Source organism: Ranitomeya variabilis, chromosome 1 (genome assembly GCF_051348905.1).
Source record: "Ranitomeya variabilis isolate aRanVar5 chromosome 1, aRanVar5.hap1, whole genome shotgun sequence".
Taxonomy (NCBI): domain Eukaryota; kingdom Metazoa; phylum Chordata; class Amphibia; order Anura; family Dendrobatidae; genus Ranitomeya; species Ranitomeya variabilis.
This window is the reverse complement of record NC_135232.1, coordinates 660,304,402-660,324,483: the sequence shown is the minus strand read 5'-3', so window position 1 is coordinate 660,324,483 and position 20,082 is coordinate 660,304,402.

The following is a 20,082-nucleotide window of genomic DNA, read 5'->3' as shown; positions in this document are numbered from 1 at the left end:
TTCTTCGGCGTTCCATCCTCAGACAAATGGCCAAACTGAGCGAACTAATCAGACCTTGGAAACCTATTTGAGATGCTTTGTGTCTGCTGATCAGGATGATTGGGTGGCTTTCTTGCCGTTGGCCGAGTTTGCCCTTAATAATCGGGGATAAAACAAATTGCAAGGAATTTGATCACGTATAAAAAATATATAAAATATATCTATACAGTTTTTAATAAAAATTATCAGTGAATGTGGACCAATATATAAATACGTGGATAGTCGTAAAAAGAAACACAAAGAAAACAACAAGAAAACGACCATAGATCCACTAGAATAAATTTTATTGATGTATAATTATAAGGTTTAAAAATAGCAATAAAGAGAAAATTACAGGTTTCAAAATTGTAAGACGCTGTTAAAAATCAATATTTCCCATAGCACTGAAAGATAAATATACTATTAAAAACTTATGTGCATACAAAATTCATGTGTGAGAAATGCCCAATTGATTAAAAAACAGTGTACAATATCACGAAAAAATTAATAGAAAAAAACTATGAAAAAAGAAAAAATTATTAAGTAATAAAGTATTAGTGCATTTGTGCAAATATGCAAAAAAGGAAAAGGGCATATAGGATGTGCAAAACAGTGATCAGTATATAACACTGTCAGTGCCAAGTAATATATACTGGGTATCCACAAAGAAATAGTGTAAATATTCACAAAAAATAGTTCAACTTACTAAATAGGATATGTGGCCCAGGATACAAAGAAACAGCGTCTGCCCCAACGCGCGTTTCGGCGCTATTGCCTTCGTCCTAGTTCGTCTACTTTGGTTTTGCCTTTCTTTTGTAATTTTGGTTTTCAACCTCGTTTTTCTTCGGGGCAGGTTGAGCCTTCTGATTGTCCTGGTGTGGATTCTGTGGTGGACAGGTTACAGCAGATTTGGACTCATGTGGTAGACAATTTGACGTTGTCTCAGGAAAAGGCTCAACGTTTTGCTAACCGCCGTCGGTGTGTTGGTCCCCGGCTTCGGGTGGGGGATTGTTGTGAATTTGGATTCTGGGCTCCCCCGGTGGCCGCTTTTGGAATTGGACTTGTCATCCTCTTTCCTGTTTCACCTGGTTCCATCAGTAGTGGGTGTCGCTATTTAAGCTCATTTCTCTGGTGGTTTCTTGCCGGTCAACAATGTTATCTGATGCCTCTCAGTGCTTGTTCCTGCTTCTGACAACTACTAGATAAGTTGGACTTTTGTCCATGTTTCGTTTTGCCTATTTGTTCCAGTTCACAGCTGAAGTTTTGTTACTGTGTCTGGAAAGCTCTCGTTGATCAGGGATTGCTACTCTGGCGTTATGAGTTAATGCCAGAGTTTAAGGTAATCTCTGGATGGTGTTTTGTTAGTGTTTTTCTGCTGACCATGAAAGTACACTATCTGTCTTCTGCTATCTAGTAAGCGGACCTCAAATTTGCTAAGACTATTTTCCTGCTGCGTTTGTTGTTTCATCTGAACTCACCGTCATTATATGTGGGGGGCTACTGTCTTCTTTGGAATATTTCTCTAGAGGTGAGCCAGGTCTTATATTTCCCTCTGCTAGCTATTTAGGTCTTAGGCCAGAGCTGGGCATCTAGCGATAAATAGGAAATGCTACCTGGCTATTTCTAGTTGCGCGGCAGGCTTAGTTCATGGTCAGTATAGTTCCATCTTCCGAGAGCTTGTCCCTCTATAGGCTTGCTATGATCTCTGCCTGCAGAGATCATGACAGTTTGACCGGCCAATAAAGTGTTAAAGACCCAGGTTGAGAAAGGAGAGTTATAAGAAGTCTGCTGGAATTTTTTTTTTTTTTTTTTTCCAGTTTGCCTTGCTGCAGTCTTTTTTCTCTCTCTCCTCCTAATCTCTGTATGGCTCTGTGTGCACCTGACAATAATGGATCTTCAGAGTGTAACTGCGGGTTTGAATAATCTCATCACGAAAGTACAAAATTTACAAGATTTTGTGGTACATGCTCCAGTATCTGAGCCGAGAATTCCTTTGCCGGAGTTCTTCACAGGGAATAGAGCTAGCTTCCAGAATTTCCGAAATAATTGTAAGCTTTATTTGTCCCTGAAGTCTCGTTCAGCTGGAGACCCTGCTCAGCAGGTTAGGATTGTGATTTCCTTGCTCAGGGGTGACCCTCAAGATTGGGCCTTCTCATTGCCAGCAGGGGATCCTGCATTGCGCGATGTGGATGCGTTTTTTCTGGCCTTGGGCTTGCTTTATGAGGAACCTCATTTGGAACTTCAGGCAGAAAAAACTTTGATGGCACTATCTCAGGGGCAAGACGAAGCTGAGGTTTACTGCCAAAAATTCCGTAAATGGTCTGTGCTTACTCAGTGGAATGAGTGCGCCTTGGCGGCAACTTTCAGAGAAGGTCTCTCTGATGCCGTTAAGGATGTTATGGTGGGGTTCCCTGTGCCTGCAGGTCTGAATGAGTCCATGACAATGGCTATTCAGATTGATAGGCGTCTGCGGGAGCGCAAACCGGTGCACCATCTGGCGGTGTCTATGGAAAAGACGCCAGAAAGTATGCAGTGTGATAGAATTCTGTCCAGGAGCGAGCGACAGAATTTTAGACGGAAGAATGGATTGTGCTTCTATTGTGGGGATTCTACTCATGTTATATCAGCATGCTCTAGGCGTACAAAGAAGCTTGATAAGTCTGTTTCCATTGGCACCATTCAGTCTAAGTTTATTTTGTCTGTAACCCTGATTTGCTCTTTGTCATCCATTGCCACGGACGCCTATGTTGACTCTGGCGCCGCTCTGAGTCTTATGGATTGGTCCTTTGCCAATCGTTGTGGTTTTGATTTAGAGCCTTTGGAGACTCTTATTCCTCTGAAGGGGATTGACTCCACCCCATTGGCTAATAATAAACCACAATACTGGACACAAGTAACCATGCGTATCAATCCGGATCACCAGGAGATTATTCGTTTCCTGGTGCTGTATAATTTACATGACGATTTGGTACTGGGATTGCCATGGTTGCAGTCTCACAATCCAGTCTTGGACTGGAGAGCAATGTCTGTGTTGAGCTGGGGATGTAAGGGTATTCATGGGGACTTACCTTTGGTTTCTATTTCGTCGTCCATTCCCTCTGAAGTCCCTGAGTTCCTCTCTGATTATCAAGACGTTTTTGACGAACCCAAGCTTGGGTCGTTACCTCCGCACCGTGAGTGCGATTGTGCCATAGATTTGATACCGGGTTGCAAATATCCAAAGGGTCGTTTGTTTAATCTGTCTGTGCCGGAACATGCTGCTATGCGGGAATATATAAAGGATTCTTTGGAAAAGGGACATATTCGTCCATCTTCTTCTCCCTTGGGAGCTGGGTTTTTCTTTGTCTCAAAAAAGGACGGCTCTTTGAGACCATGTATTGATTATCGGCTTCTGAATAAGATCACTGTTAAGTATCAATATCCGTTGCCATTGCTTACTGATTTGTTTGCTCGTATAGAGGGTGCTAAGTGGTTCTCTAAAATTGATCTTCGTGGGGCGTATAATTTGGTGCGGATCAGGCAGGGGGATGAGTGGAAGACCGCATTTAATACGCCCGAGGGCCACTTTGAGTATTTGGTCATGCCTTTTGGTCTTTCTAATGCCCCTTCAGTTTTCCAGTCTTTTATGCATGATATTTTCCGCGATTTTTTGGATAAATTTATGATAATATATCTGGATGATATTCTGATTTTTTCTGATGACTGGGACTCTCATGTCCAGCAGGTCAGGAGAGTTTTTCAGGTTCTGCGGTCTAATTCTTTATGTGTGAAGGGGTCTAAGTGCGTTTTTGGGGTCCAGAAAATTTCCTTTTTGGGGTATATTTTTTCTCCCTCTTCCATTGAGATGGATCCCGTCAAGGTGCAAGCTATTTGTGACTGGACTCAGCCCTCCTCTCTTAAGGGTCTTCAGAGATTTTTGGGCTTTGCCAACTTTTACCGCCGATTTATTGCTGGTTTTTCGGATGTCGTTAAACCACTGACTGATTTGACCAGACATGGCGCTGATGTTGCTAATTGGTCCCCTCATGCTGTAGAGGCCTTTCAGGAGCTTAAGCACCGTTTTGCCTCTGCCCCTGTGTTACGTCAGCCTGATGTGAATCTGCCTTTTCAGGTTGAGGTTGACGCTTCGGAGATCGGAGCTGGGGCAGTGTTGTCGCAGAAAGGTTCCGACTGCTCCGTCATTAGGCCTTGTGCCTTCTTTTCTCGCAAATTTTCGCCCGCAGAGCGGAATTATGATGTTGGGAATAGGGAGCTTTTGGCCATGAAGTGGGCGTTTGAGGAGTGGCGCCATTGGCTGGAGGGGGCTAAGCATCAGGTGGTGGTATTGACTGACCACAAAAATTTGATTTATCTTGAGACTGCCAGGCGCCTGAATCCTAGACAGGCGCGCTGGTCTTTATTTTTTTCTCGCTTTAATTTTGTGGTGTCATACCTACCGGGTTCTAAGAATGTTAAGGCAGATGCCCTTTCTAGGAGTTTTGACCCGGACTCTCCTGGTAATGCTGAACCCACAGGTATCCTTAGGGAGGGAGTAATTTTGTCGGCCGTTTCTCCTGATCTGCGGCGGTCCTTGCAAGAGTTTCAGGCGGATAGACCGGATCGTTGTCCGCCTGATAGACTGTTTGTTCCGGATGATTGGACCAGTAGAGTCATCTCTGAGGTACATTCTTCGGCATTGGCAGGTCATCCCGGAATTTTTGGTACCAGGGATTTGGTGGCAAGATCCTTCTGGTGGCCTTCCCTGTCACGAGATGTGCGAGTCTTTGTGCAGTCATGTGACATTTGTGCTCGGGCCAAGTCTTGTAGTTCTCGGGCTAGCGGACTGCTGTTGCCCTTGCCTATTCCTAAGAGGCCTTGGACACACATCTCGATGGATTTTATTTCAGATCTGCCTGTTTCCCAGAAGATGTCTGTCATCTGGGTGGTCTGTGACCGTTTCTCTAAAATGGTCCATTTGGTTCCTCTGCCCAAGTTGCCTTCTTCTTCTGAGTTGGTTCCTCTGTTTTTTCAGAATGTTGTCCGATTGCACGGTATTCCTGAGAATATTGTTTCTGACAGAGGTACCCAATTTGTGTCTAGATTTTGGCGGGCATTCTGTGCTAGGATGGGCATAGATTTGTCTTTTTCATCTGCTTTTCACCCTCAGACTAATGGCCAGACCGAGCGGACTAATCAGACCCTGGAGACATATCTGAGGTGTTTTGTCTCTGCTGACCGGGATGATTGGGTTGCTTTTTTGCCATTGGCAGAGTTCGCCCTCAATAATCGGGCCAGCTCTTCCACCTTGGTGTCCCCGTTTTTCTGTAATTCGGGGTTTCACCCTCGATTTTCCTCCGGTCAGGTGGAATCCTCGGATTGTCCTGGAGTGGATGCGGTGGTGGAGAGATTGCATCACATCTGGGGGCAGGTTATGGACAATTTGAAGTTGTCCCAGGAGAAGACTCAGCGTTTTGCCAACCGTCATCGTCGTGTTGGTTCTCGGCTTTGTGTTGGAGATTTGGTGTGGTTGTCTTCTCGTTTTGTCCCTATGAGGGTCTCTTCTCCTAAGTTTAAACCTCGTTTCATCGGCCCTTATAGAATATTGGAGATTCTTAATCCTGTTTCTTTCCGTTTGGACCTCCCTGCGTCCTTTTCCATTCATAACGTTTTTCATCGGTCGTTATTGCGCAGGTATGAGGTACCTGTTGTACCTTCAGTTGAGCCTCCTGCTCCGGTGTTGGTTGAGGGTGAGTTGGAGTACGTTGTGGAGAAAATTTTGGACTCTCGTGTTTCCAGACGGAGACTCCAGTATCTGGTCAACTGGAAGGGTTACGGCCAGGAGGATAATTCTTGGGTCAATGCATCTGATGTTCATGCTTCTGATCTTGTTCGTGCCTTCCATAGGGCTCATCCTGGTCGCCCTGGTGGATCTGGTGAGGGTTCGGTGCCCCCTCCTTGAGGGGGGGGTACTGTTGTGAATTTGGATTCTGGGCTCCCCCGGTGGCCGCTTTTGGAATTGGACTTGTCATCCTCTTTCCTGTTTCACCTGGTTCCATCAGTAGTGGGTGTCGCTATTTAAGCTCATTTCTCTGGTGGTTTCTTGCCGGTCAACAATGTTATCTGATGCCTCTCAGTGCTTGTTCCTGCTTCTGACAACTACTAGATAAGTTGGACTTTTGTCCATGTTTCGTTTTGCCTATTTGTTCCAGTTCACAGCTGAAGTTTTGTTACTGTGTCTGGAAAGCTCTCGTTGATCAGGGATTGCTACTCTGGCGTTATGAGTTAATGCCAGAGTTTAAGGTAATCTCTGGATGGTGTTTTGTTAGTGTTTTTCTGCTGACCATGAAAGTACACTATCTGTCTTCTGCTATCTAGTAAGCGGACCTCAAATTTGCTAAGACTATTTTCCTGCTGCGTTTGTTGTTTCATCTGAACTCACCGTCATTATATGTGGGGGGCTACTGTCTTCTTTGGAATATTTCTCTAGAGGTGAGCCAGGTCTTATATTTCCCTCTGCTAGCTATTTAGGTCTTAGGCCAGAGCTGGGCATCTAGCGATAAATAGGAAATGCTACCTGGCTATTTCTAGTTGCGCGGCAGGCTTAGTTCATGGTCAGTATAGTTCCATCTTCCGAGAGCTTGTCCCTCTATAGGCTTGCTATGATCTCTGCCTGCAGAGATCATGACAGGGGATTTGGTCTGGTTGTCTTCTCGTCATGTTCCTATGAAGGTTTCTTCCCCTAAGTTCAAGCCTCGGTTTATTGGTCCTTATAAGATTTCTGAGATTATCAATCCGGTGTCTTTTCGTTTGGCCCTTCCAGCCTCTTTTGCCATCCATAATGTTTTCCATAGATCTTTGTTGCGGAGATATGTGGTGCCCGTTGTTCCCTCGGTTGATCCTCCTGCCCCGGTGTTGGTTGAGGGGGAGTTGGAATATGTGGTGGAGAAAATTTTGGATTCTCGTTTTTCGAGGCGGAGGCTTCAGTATCTTGTCAAGTGGAAGGGTTATGGCCAGAAGGATAATTCTTGGGTTGTTGCCTCCGATGTCCATGCCGCCGATTTGGTTCGTGCCTTTCACTTGGCTCGCCCTGATCGGCCTGGGGGCTCTGGTGAGGGTTCGATGACCCCTCCTCAAGGGGGGGTACTGTTGTGAATTCCGCTCTTGGGCTCCCTCCGGTGGTTGTAAGTGGCACTTTTGTGAGTTCTGCTCTTGGGCTCCCTCCGGTGGTTTTGAGTGGTACTGCTGCTCCTTGGATTTAGCAGTCAGCACCTGCTTCCACTGATCGTCTTTCTGGCTCGGCTATTTATCCTGGCTCTATCCTTCAGCCTGGGCCAGTTGTCAATGGTTCCTGGTTGGATTCACATCTCTGCTTGGATTTCCCTGATATTCTGACGAGTTCAGCAAAGATAAGTCCTTGCTTGTTCTTTTGCTGTCCACATATTATGGACTTACTCGTTCAGCTCTTTCTATGTTTTTTCTTGTCCAGCTTGTCAATATGGATTTATTCAGTTAAGCTGGAAGCTCTGGGAAGCAGATTTACCCTCCACACCTTTAGTCAGGTGTGGAGATTTTTGTAAACTCTGTGGTGGATTTTTCTAGTTTTTTATACTGACGCACAGTATTCTGTCCTGTTCTATATATCTAGCTAGACTGGCCACCTTTGCTACATTCTGATTTCATTCTGCGTATGTCATTTCTCTCTCCACTCACAGTCAATATTTGTGGGGGGCTGCCTTTCTTTTGGGGATTTTCTCTGAGGCAAGATAGCTTTCCTGTTTCCATCTTTAGGGGTAATTAGTCCTCCGGCTGTGACGAGGTGTCTAGGGAGTGACAGGAACATCCCACGGCTACTTCTAGTGTTGTGATAAGCTCAGGAACTGCGGTTAGTACAGGTACCATCTCCTCCAGAGCTCGTCCCATGTTGCTCCTAAACCACCAGTTCATAACACATCTCCTTCTGACTCACCACTTCACCCTTATGTAGGTACACCAGGGCCAGATCTGTCCCTCATGGCAAGGTGACCTCCCCGGGGCCCACATTCAAAGCTGTTATGGGGACATGTCCTCGCTGGACCACAGCTATTGTACGAGCTATTATGACTTCTTGGTCCAATCCTCCGCCAACCACAGGCTGAAAAATCACTTCCAACCCGTCTAGGTTGTGATGAGTCCCCACTGGAAGGTATACTATAGTTTCTCGCCCGGGAGGCAAGATTACAGGTTCTTTACCAGGAGCCCTGATGACGCTTACTGTCTGATACGATGGCACACTCTTCTGCGCCCCACAGACGTCGATCAGGGCTTCTTGAGTAGGCTTATGTGTAGTAGCCTTCTTCCAATATCCAGGTCCCTGTTTGGTAAACATAATATGATCGAATTCATGTAAGATATTCATTCTCAGTACTACAGGCACATCTTCTTTGATAGGCTCAGGGACTAGCAGGAGGATCCCTTTTCTCACCACTTCTTGCCCACAGATTCGATTATTCATCCACACGACCCCTGTGACCGGGATCGGTTGTTGGTTGGCAGCAATCAAGTGTTCGTTATGATATGGAGCGGCCTCTCTCCTCGCCTCCCCTGCAGACTGCCGCACTACTGCGGGGGTTGGTAATTTAACGGCGGCTTCTGCTGGCCTTGGGTATAGTTCTGACAGTCTCTGGCAAGGTGCCCCCGTCCTCCACATTCCCAGCATTGGATGCCTCCTTCTCGCCGGGGGGCACCTCGAGCCTGTCCTCATGCCTCCGATGCCTGACGGGAGAGGGGCTTGCTCCCACTGATCCCGTATCGGTCAAGCCGAAGAATGATTGCATGAGTACGGTGGGTCAGACTGTTGTTTTTCCCCCACTCTTCGCTCCAACTGGGTCAGTTTCTCTTGCACGTTGACAAGGGACCGCTGCAAGTCTGGCACCACCTGGACAAGCACCTCCTGATGGTTTGGGTCCCCTCTGGTATTGGTGCTTCACCCCAGACGCGTAGCTCTCTTCTTTACTTCGGGCCACTGTTTCCGCCAGGATTTGACGAAACATAAGAGTCGGATCTGCCCGGACCTGTTCTGACAGTGCTCGCCTCAAGGACGTGTTGTGCAGCCCCAGAATGAATTGCTCCTAGAGTATCCAGTCTTTAGAGCCCATGCCACCAAATCCATCCCCCTTCTTTCTCTGCACCTCCGCTAACACTTCTTGCAGTGCTGTTGCATACTGAGAAATTCCTTGTTTTTCCAGCTGCAACCTAGAGAAAACTTTGGCGCGAAGGTGTCCGGCGCTAGCAGTCTCGACGTAGATCTCTTCCAGGAACTTCACTAGCTCCTTCAGCGTACTGCAGGTGAGTTCAGGTTGTAGGCAGACGTTTCTACAGGCTTTTCCCTTTAGGGCAGTTAAAGCAATGTCCGCTTCAAGGTCTGGGCTGATGTTATAAATCTTCAGGGTGCTTTGCAGCCGGGACACCCTGTCGGAAAGTGGTATATTAGTGCCGTCAAACTTTGGTAGCACACTAAATATGGTGCCCATAGGGAGTGTCCTTGCAGGGGTTTCACCAATGCCCACAGCATCTCCATTAACATTAGCATTCCCGCCGTTGCTGTCTGCTGCCTCCATTTGGTGACAGTACCCTGCTCGCAGCGCCACTTGAAGCGATGGCTGGGGTACCACCACGGTGCAGGAAGACTACTGTACACAAGATGAGGTGCAAAAACAACAAAGGGTAGATTTATTGGAAGGCAAGGAATTAAATGGATAAGGAAGATGCAAACAGGGGTATGCAATGGCAAAAGATAATTTACAAGAGTTATGTTCTTTAGCTTGTCCGTAAAATAGCACGGTGCTCCAACAGTTACAAACTCAATATATGTCACACAAGTAAATGCAAACAATAAACAAAGAATGATGCTACTCTACGTATAACCTCCCTGGCCTTTACTAAGCAGGCCTCACGGCTGCCGTGTTCTGACTGTTGAAGCCTACACTAGGCCCTGACATGCACAAAACAGGAACAAACTCACAGTGATGTTGGGGACTCAGGTCCAGTCCCCGGGGCCCCCAACAGTCTAATACGGTGGTGCGCCTTGCTTTCTGTCAGCTCCGTGAAACGTGGTCTTCTCCTTGGTTCTGGGTCATAGTGGTGCTCCTGGAAACTGTAAATCCCTTTCTCGGTATCTTCGTGGCTCCTCCAACTAACACAGGACAGGCACCCTTGCTGCACCCGGAAAAGTCTGTCAAATCTCACAAGTCCACTTCGTTACAGGCTGGGGGTCTTCTCTTGCAGCTATATCAAGACACAGTTCTCCTCTCTTGCAGCTATCAGCACAAAGTTTTCTCTGCAGGAGCCTCAGCTCACACAGGCTGTTCAGGCTCCACCCCTGCCATCTGCACATTCCAGTTCATTCACACAGTCTATTGCAGGGGAGAAGCAAAACATTCCATCCTGCCAGACAAGGGGAAGCAGTCTCTTAAAGTAACAGCGTGTTCCTTACTGTCCATAACAGCTGCACCCTCCTACATACCCATGGTGAGTTTTTGTATGTAAGTAGCTTTTTGTTATTCCTGTTTGTCTTACAAGTTTATATACTAACATATGTCATAGGCCTCCTGGGGGAGGGGGCAGATTAGGACACTAACAGGAGCATAGTAAGGTCAGAGACTTGGGCTTTTCTTCCTTTTAAAGAATGCCCAGGACAGGGATACTTAGGGTCCCATTTCCAGGGTTAGTGTGAGGCCCCCCTTCCTTACCGAAGACCACAACAGCATGACAATTCACCAGCGTATCTAGTTAAATCTGCTAATGGAGCGCCCCCGTGGGCTATGGGTTACTCGGTACCTGGCCCATCGGTTCTCAAGGGGGATGTCACGGTGGCTGACCCGGTCCGTGGCCCTAGGGACATGTGTTGTAAATGGGGGGAAAGGTCTTTAACCCCTTAACGACCGCCGATACGCCTTTTAACGGCGGCCGCTAAGGGTACTTAATTCACAGCGCCGAACGGCGCTGTGGAAAAAGTGAATAGCGCCCCCCAGAGTCGGATTTTCTCTGGGGTCTCGGTTGCCGAGGGTAGCCGAGACCCCAGAGAACATGATTCGGGGGGTTTTTACCGACCCCCGAGTTGCGATCGCCGGTAATTAACCGTTTACCGGCGGTCGCAACAAAAAAAAAAAAAACGCGATTTGCCGTTTAATTTCTCTGTCCTCCGATGTGATCGCACATCGGAGGACAGAGAAATGTGGTCCCCGATGGCCCCCAATAGCCCCCCAATACTTACCTACCTCCCCCGGTGCTCCTCGTGTCTCCCCATGGGTGCCGCCATCTTTTTTCTGGGAAAAAATGGCGGGCGCACGCGCAGTGCGCCCGCCGCCTGGCACCCGGATGTTCTTTGGGGTCTCGGCTGCCGGGGGTAGCCGAGACCCCAAAGAACATGATCGGGGTCGGTTTGCACCGACCCCTGCTTTGCGATCGCCGGTAATTAACAGTTTACCGGCGACCGCAAAAAAAAAAAAAAAAGCGATCAGTTATTTCTCTGTCCTCTGATGTGATCGCACATCAGAGGACAGAGAAATAGGGGGATTCGGGGACCCTATCATACTCACCCGGGGTCCCTGGGTCCTCTTCTGTCTTCTCCTGCCAGCCGGCTTTTTCATCATGGCGGGCGCATGCGCAGTGCGCCCGCCATCTGCTGCCATCTGCCGGCCGGCAGGAGAAGACAAGTTGGGGCTAAAATTAGGGTTAGGGTTAGGGTTAGGGTTAGAGTTAGGGTTAGGGTTAGGGTTAGGGTTAGAGTTAGGGTTAGGGTTGGGGCTAAATTTAGGGTTAGGGTTAGGGCTAGGGTTAGGGTTAGGCTACTTTCACACTAGCGTTTTTTGGCTTCCGTCGCAATGCGTCGTTGGAGAAAAAACGCATCCTGCAAAAGTGCTTGCAGGATGCGTTTTTTCTCCATTGGCTTGCATTAGCGACGCATTGCGACGGATTGCCACATGTCGCATCCATCGTGCGACGGATGCGTCGTGCTTCGGCGGACCGTCGACACAAAAAAAACTACATGTAACTTGTTTGTGCGACGTGTCCGCCATTTCCGACCGCGCATGCGTGGCCGGAACTCCGCCCCCGCCTCCCCGCACCTCACAATGGGGCAGCGGATGCGTTGAAAAAACAGCATCCGCTGCACCCGTTGTGCGGCGCTTACAACGCTAGCGTCGGTACGTCGGCCCGACACACTGCGATGGGCCGAGTATGACGCTAGTGTGAAAGTAGCCTTAGGCTTCTTTCACACTTGCGTCGGTACGGGGCGGTCGCAATGCGTCGGCCCGATGTACCGACGCACGTTGTGAAAATTGTGCACAACGTGGGCAGCGGATGCAGTTTTTCAACGCATCCGCTGCCCAGTCTATGTCCTGGGGAGGAGGGGGCAGAGTTACGGCCACGCATCCGCGGAAATGGCGGACGCGACGTACAAAAAAAAGGTTACATTGAACTTTTTTTGTGACGACGGGGGCTAAAGTTATGGTTAGGGTTGGGGCTAAAGTTAGGGTTGGGGCTAAAGTTAGGGTTAGAGTTGGGATTAGGGTTAGGGTTTGGATTAGGGTTGGGATTAGTGTTACGTTTGGGAATAGGGTTGGGATTAGGGTTAGGGTTGGGATTAGGGTTAGGGGTGTGTTGGATTTAGGGTTTTGATTAGGGTTATGGTTAGGGTTGAGATTAGGGCTGTTTTGGGGTTAGGGTTGTGATTATCGTTAGGGTTGTGATTAGGATTATGGATCGGGTTGAGATTAGGGTTAGGGGTGTGTTGGGGTTAGGGTTGGAGTTAGAATTGGGGGGTTTCCACTGTTTAGGTACATCAGGGGGTCTCCAAACACGACAGCCAATTTTGCGCTAAAAAAGTCAAATGGTACTCCCTCTCTTCTGAGCTCTGCCGTGCGCCCAAACAGTGGTTTACCCCCACATATGGGGCATCAGCGTACTCGGGATAAATTGGACAACAACTTTTGGGGTCCAATTTCTCCTGTTACCCTTGTGAAAATAAAAAATTGGGGGCTAAAAATCTTTTTTGTTGGAAAAAAATATATTTTTTTATTTTCACTACTCTGCATTATAAATTTCTGTGAAGCACTTGAGCTTTCAAAGTTCTCACCACATATCTAGATAAGTTCCTTAGGGGGTCTAGTTTCCAAAATTTGGTCACTTGTGGGGGTTTCTACTGTTTAGGTACATTAGGGGTCTGCAAACGCAACATAACGCCCGCAGACAATTCTATCAAAGTCTGCATTCCAAAATGGCGCTCCTTCCCTTCCGAGCTCTGCCGTGCGCCCAAACAGTGGTTTACCCCCACATATGGGGTACCAGCATACTCAGGACAAATTGGACAACAACTTTTGGGGTCCAATTTCTCTTGTTACCCTTGTGAAAATAAAAATTTTGGGGCTAAAAAAATCTTTTTTGTGGGAAAAAAAATATTTTTTATTTTCACTACTCTGCATTATAAACTTCTGTGAAGCACTTGGGCATTCAAAGTTCTCACCACATATCTAGATAAGTTCCTTGGGGGGGTCTATTTTCCAAAATGGGGTCACTTGTTGGGGGTTTCTACTGTTTAGGTACATTAGGGGTCTGCAAACGCAACATAATGCCCGCAGACAATTCTATCAAAGTCTGCATTCCAAAATGGCGCTCCTTCCCTTCCGAGCTCTGCCGTGCGCCCAAACAGTGGTTTACCCCCACATATGGGGTACCAGCATACTCAGGACAAATTGGACAACAACTTTTGGGGTCCAATTTCTCTTGTTACCCTTGTGAAAATAAAAATTTGGGGGCTAAAAAAATCTTTTTTGTGGGAAAAAAAATATTTTTTATTTTCACTACTCTGCATTATAAACTTCTGTGAAGCACTTGGGCATTCAAAGTTCTCACCACATATCTAGATAAGTTCCTTGGGGGGTCTATTTTCCAAAATGGGGTCACTTGTTGGGGGTTTCTACTGTTTAGGTACATTAGGGGTCTGCAAAGGCAACATAACGCCCGCAGACAATTCTATCAAAGTCTGCATTCCAAAATGGCACTCCTTCCCTTCCGAGCTCTGCCGTGCGCCCAAACAGTGGTTTACCCCCACATATGGGGTACCAGCATACTCAGGACAAATTGGACAACAACTTTTGGGGTCCAATTTCTCTTGTTGCCCTTGTGAAAATAAAAACTTGGGGGCTAAAAAATCTTTATTGTTAAAAAATATATATTTTTTATTTTCACGACTCTGCATTATAAACTTCTGTGATGCACTTGGGCATTCAAAGTTCTCACTACACATCTAGATAAGTTCCATGGGGGGTCTAGTTCCCAAAATGGGGTCACTTTTGGGGGGTTTCTGCTGTTTAGGCACATCAGGGGCTCTCCAAACGCGACATGGCGTCCGATCTCAATTCCAGTCAATTTTGCATTGAAAAGTCAAATGGCGCTCCTTTGCTTCTGAGCTCAGCCATGCGCCCAAACAGTGGTTTACCCCCACATATGGGGTGTCGGCGTACTCAAGACAAATTGTACAACAGCTTCTGGGGTCCATTTTCTCCTGTTACCCTTGGTAAAATAAAAATTTGGAGGCAAAAAGATCATTTTTGTAGAAAAAATGCGATTTTTTTATTTTCACGGCTCTACGTTATAAACTTCTGTGAAGCACCTGGGGGTTTAAAGTGCTCACCACACATCTAGATAAGTTCCTTAAGGGGTCTAGTTTCCAAAATGGTGTCATATGTGGGGGGTCTCTACTGTTTAGGCACATCAGCGGCTCTCCAAATGTGACATGGCGTCCGATCTCAATTCCAGCCAATTCTACATTGAAAAAGTAAAACGACACTCCTTCTCTTCCAAGCTCTGCGGTGCGCCCAAACAGTGGTTTACCTCCACATATGGGGTATCGACGTACTCAGGAGAAATTGCACAACAACTTTTGTGGTCTAATTTCTCCTGATACCCTTGTGAAAATAAAAATTTGGGGGCAAAAAGATCATTTTTGTAGAAAAAATTAGATTTTTTATTTTCACGGCTCTACGTTATAAACTTCTGTGAAGCACTTGGGGGTTCAAAGTGCTCACGACACATCTAGATAAGTTCCTTAAGGGGTCTAGTTTCCAAAATGGTATCACTTGTGGGGGTTTCCACTGTTTAGGCACATCAGGGACTCTCCAAACGCGACATGGCATCCGATCTCAATTCCAGCCAATTCTGCATTGAAAAAGTCAAACGGTGCTCCTTCACTTCCAAGCTCTGCGGTGCGCCCAAACAGTGGTTTACCTCCACATATGGGGTATCGACGTACTCAGGAGAAATTGCACAACAACTTTTGTGGTCTAATTTCTCCTGTTACCCTTGTGAAAATAAGAATTTGTGGGCGAAAAAATCATTTTTGTGAAAACAAATGCGATTTTTTATTTTCACGGCTCTACGTTATAAACTTCTGTGAAGCACTTGGGGGTTCAAAGTGCTCACCACACATCTCTCTGCGGTGCGCCCAAACAGTGGTTTACCTCCACATATGGGGTATCGGCGTACTCAGGAAAAATTGCACAACAAAATTTGTGGTTAAATTTCTGTTTTTACACTTGTGAAAATTTAAAAAAATGGTTCTGAAGTAAAATGTTTGCAAAACAAAGTTAAATGTTCATTTTTTTCTTCCACATTGTTTTAGTTCCTGTGAAGAACGTAAAGGGTTAATAAACTTCTTGAATGTGGTTTTGAGCAGCTTGAGGGGTGCAGTTTTTAGAATGGTGTCACACTTGGTTATTTTCTATCATATAGACCCCTCAAAATCACTTCTAAGGTGATGTGGTCCCTAAAAAAAACATGGTGTTGTAAAAATGAGAAATTGCTGGTCAACTTTTAACCCTTATAACTCCCTAACAAAAAAAAAAAATTGTTTCCAAAATTGTGCTGATGTAAAGTAGACATGTGAGAAATGTTATTTATTAACTATTTTTTGTGACATATCTCTCTGATTTAAGGGCATAAAAATACAAAGTTTGAAAATTGCAAAATTTTAAAAATTTTCGCCATATTTCCATTTTTTTCATAAATAATCGCAAGTAATATCGAAGAAATGTTACCACTAATTTGAAGTACAACATGTCACGAAAAAACAATCTCAGAATCAGCGGGATCCGATAAAGCGTTCCAGAGTTATAACCTCATAAAATGACACTGGTCAGAATTGTAAAAATTGGCTCGGTCATTAAGTACCAAATTGGCTCTGTCACTAAGGGGTTAAAGGAATATGTTCGTGACGCCACCTGTGGTATTCGGTCAGAGTGACCGACGTTGCATTAAGGGGTCCACTGGGGTGATGTTATGGCAGCTAGATGGTATACCTTCCCACAGGTGACGTGTATCCCCAGGGCTTCCCAGTGTGTAGATGGAGGATGGTGTGAGGCGCAGTGAAAAACGAGGACACAAGGTTGCAGTCTCTTTACCTTTTTACTGAAGGATTCAGCATCCACAGTCCAGAGCACCAGATCACAGGGCAGGCAGAGTCCGGCCGGTCCGAAGGCAAATTCAGAGTCCCCTTATCCAGGTGGTAATCAGTAGCCTTTCTCTAGCACCTGGGTGTTGCAGTACCATATTGCTGAGCCTCTCATAAGGTCCTCACAACTGTTGTAGATGTTCTAGATGTTATGTCTCTTTCTCTGTCCCCCTGATGGTAAGGATAGGACAAACCCGTATGACTGATGGCCTGAGGCTTTTTACAGGGACTCTAGCACGCCCCGGCCCCCACAAGTTGCCACCGTGCCCAGGGCCGTATTTAGAGTTTCTGCTGCCCTAGGCACTTTTAGTGCTGCCTCCCCCTTTGGTGAGTATGACACTATCGGCAGTGACTTTGGCAAGAATCGCTGATGTGAAAGTCGCCTTTTGCAGCCGATCGGGCAGTTTTTCTGCATCTGCCGCGTAACGGATCACTTACGGCAACACTGCGTTCAGCCTCATTCATTCCCTATGGGATTTGCGGCACTTGCCATGATCTGGCAAATGCGGTACCATACCTCCCAACTTTTGAAGAAGGGAAGGAGGTATAAAGTTTGCGGCGTGCGTTTGCGGCAAATTTTAGGCCACACCCATTTCACAACTAGTCACACCCATATCCACTTCCCAACCACAACCATTTAGCACTGCTGATCACACTGTTTTATATACAATAAATATAAGCAAAAAAAAATATGGCCACAGTGCTCTATACTGTATAATGACCACACATGATGCTCCATACTGTATAATGGCCACACATGTTGCTCCATCCTGTATAATGGCCCCACATGATGCTCAATACTGCATAATGGCCACCACACATGATGCTCCATACTGTATAATGGCAACACACAGTTCTCCATACTGTATAATGGCCACACATGATGCTCAATACTGTATAATGGCCACACATGATGCTCCATAGTGTATAATGGCCACACATTATGCTCCATACTGTATAATTGCCACACATAGTGCTCCATACTGTATAATGGCCACACATAGTGCTCCATACTGTATAAAGGCCACACACAGTTCTCCATACTGTATAATGATCCCACATGATGCTCAATACTGTATAATGGCCAAACATGATGCTCCATACTGTATAACGGCCACACATGATGCTCCATACTGTATAATGGCCATTGGCCACACATGATGCTCCATACTGTATAACGGCCACACATGATGCTCCATACTGTATAATGGCCATTGGCCACACATGATGCTCCATACTGTATAACGGCCACACATGATGCTCAATACTGTATAACGGCCACACAGTTCTCCATACTGTATAATGGCCACACATGATGCTCAATACTGTATAATGGCCACACATGATGCTCCATAGTGTATAATGGCCACACATGATGCTCCATAATGCATAATGGCCACACAGTGCTCCATACTGTATAATGGCCACATGATGCTTAATACTGTATAATGACCCCCCCCTCCTGTATGCATGGCTCATATTCCCCCCCCTCCTGTATGCTTGGCTCATATCCCCCCTGTATGCATGGCTCATATTCCCCCCCTGTATGCATGGCTCATATTCCCCACCTGTATGCATGGCTAATATTCCCCCCCCTGTATGCATGGCTCATATTCCCCCCCCTGTATGCATGGCTCATATTCCCCCCCTGTATGCATGGCTCATATTCCCCCCCTGTATGCATGGCTCATATTCCCCCCCCTGTATGCATGGCTCATATTCCCCCCCTCCTGTATGCATGGCTCATATTCCCCCCCCCCGTATGCATGGCTCATCTCTCCACTCCACCCCACCCCCTGCTCCCATCTTGAATGGCGCGGCTTACCGTCCTCCTTCATCCCCCCCCCTGTCCCCCCATCAATCCGTCCCTCATACTCACCTGATCCTCACCGCGCGGCCGTGCCGACATCCCTCTGGCTCTGTCCCGACTCCCGGCGCCTCACCTTCTTCCTGCGTGAGTGGTCATGTGATACCGCTCATTAAGGTCATGAATACGCGCATATTCGTGACCTTAATGAGGGGTACCATGTGACCGCTCATTCAGGAGCACTGCAGAAGCCGAGACCAGGCATCGTTGGAGCAGGGTGAGTATCGTCTTCAAGGAGGGTGGGTGGGAAGCGGTTGGGAGGCGGGCGGGCAACCGGGGAGGCGGGGGGTTGGGCGGGGTCGGTCCCGAGGTGACCCAGGTTTTATAAAAAAAAAAAAAACCTTGCTCAGGTGCCGCCCCCTGCATTGTCCCCGCCCTAGGCACATGCCCTCACGTGCCTAGTGGCAAATATGGCCCTGGTGACATTAACCCTTCATTACCCCATATCCCACCACTACACGGGAGTGGGAAGATAGTGGCCAAGTGCCAGAATAGGCGCATCTTTACAGATGTGCCTTTTCTGGGGTGGCTGGGGGCAGATGTTTGTAGCCAGGGGGGCTAATAACCATGGACCCTCTCTAGGCTATTAATATCTGCCCTCAGTCACTGGCTTTACCACTCTGGCGGAGAAAATTGCGCGGGAGCCCATGCCAATTTTTTCCGCCATTTCACCCTTTATTTTACAAGCTACAGTGCCCAAATTTTGCACATACACTACTAACATTAGTAGTGTGGAATTTTTTTTTTAAAAAAAGGGATATGAGATGGTTTACTGTATGTAAACCATATCTCATATCCTGTTGGGTTTGTGAAGGAGAAATGAAAAGCCGGCAATTGAATTACCGGCTTTTCTATAGAACACCGCTGCGTATTTCTCGCAAGTCACACTGCTGGTCCGTGTGTAATCCGTATTTTTCTCGCCCCCATAGACTTTCATTGGCGATTTTTTTGCGCATTACGGTGACAAACGCAGCATGCTGTGATTTTCTACGGCCATAGAAGACCGTATAATACGGATCAGTAAAATACGGCTGATAGGAGCTGGGCCATAGAGAATCATTGGGCCGTGTGTTATGCGTATTTTACGGGTGTATTTTCTGTGCTCATACGTCCGTAAAACTTGCCAGTGTGACGCCGGCCTTAGGGTATGTGTCCATGGGCCGTTTTACATCCGGAATAGCAGCGGATTGAGCTTTTTAGATCGCAGCATGTCCGTTTACCTCGCTGCGCCGCTGCAAGGTAAATCACAGGGCCCTATGTGTGGGGTGCGATGATGCCGGATGTGTGCAATGAACACATCCGGCATCATCGCGTCTCCAGAAGAGGGCGGGGCTTAGGGCAGAGCGAGTTTTCCGCTCCGTCCAAAGCGCCGGCCATCCTGAACGTGGACACGCACCCTTAGGATCTTCTTGTGTTTTTAGTGGGTTGATTTGTGGTCTGTTTATTTTATACTTATTATTGGTAATTTTTTAAATATATTTGTGTTAATAATTTTTGATATATTATATTACTACTTTATTTTTAATACAGATTTTTATATGGAAAAAAATACATTGAAGAAAAAAAAACTGATATAAACAATAGATCATTTTCTCATGAGGCCTTCAGCGTAACCTCATTATAATGTGAATTTTGCAGGTGATTCATGTTCCGTCCTGAAGGTTTAGAGCTGGAGTGGCCTCTGCTGGTAACACCTAGTACTGCATAACAGATGGAAGCATTTTATTGGTTT